We start from the raw sequence: 1,073 nt of genomic DNA on the forward strand, positions 1-1,073 counted from the left end.
TGAAAATTTTATAAGTATATCAGCCTTTCTGGTGTGGGAATGGGACGCCCTACCACAAGAACTCCTTACCAACTTTGTGTCCGTGGTGATCATACACGCTATTAAGAAACATGTCTCGTCTTTCGTAATGTCCAGAGGAGAGTAATGAATAGCTGTGACTTTAGTGAACTTATTGTCTTTGAATAGAAGTACCACTTCTGTTCGTCTCATTGCGTGTTTCTTTCAGTTACCTTCTGTATTGTACTGTAGCAGTTCTTACAATGTATGGTCGAAGTTCCATCGAGCTGTGTCAGTTGGCAGTGTCACATCACCCGATATTTACTTGCACACTAGGGTATCATATTCAAAATCAAAGATATATATTTGTCACAACTAAATTCAAGTAACCTTCACGTGACCCAGTAACTCCAAGTAATTGTCTCCCCACCAGACTCTCTACGAACCAGCGACATCAGTGGGAGATAAACCAATAGGTTCGCATTACACTCACGCATCCAATAACGCCTGTACAAAATGTGCTGCGGATACTGCTTGGCAACATTCACAATAAATTAATTACTTTTGAATACATTATGGGAATGAACAGTGATCAATGTGTTACAAATATTTACTGTCAAAAACAGACAGTAGTGATTCTCCAGCAGAAGGAGATTCTTACTCATTGGTCTGAAGATGACCACAGTAGTGGTCGAAACCGGTCACCGTAATAAATAAATTGTGATCAAGACTGTTTTTGATAGTAAATAAAGACAATAACATTCCTCATTTCTATTACCGTTTCTCCACTCAGTGACGAGCAAAAGCCATGCGTGCCTGTCTTCCACAACACTAAGAATTGTGCAGTAAGATAGTGAGCATAGCCTGATTTACAAGAGCAGCTGAGAGACATGACGCAGTAGACCGACATAAATTTCGTTCAGCTAAGCTAATTACGTCTAAGCCTGTATTTATTGTCACCATTCAAAATAAAACTTCGGTGCACGAGTCAAAGTCATCTCCCGCGCGACTGTTTCATGCTTTTACTTTGCAGCAACAGATGTCCTACCACTTCAGGTTATTGCGCCAAAGAGGAT

This window comes from Schistocerca americana, chromosome 4 (genome assembly GCF_021461395.2).
Source record: "Schistocerca americana isolate TAMUIC-IGC-003095 chromosome 4, iqSchAmer2.1, whole genome shotgun sequence".
Taxonomy (NCBI): Eukaryota; Metazoa; Arthropoda; class Insecta; order Orthoptera; family Acrididae; genus Schistocerca; species Schistocerca americana.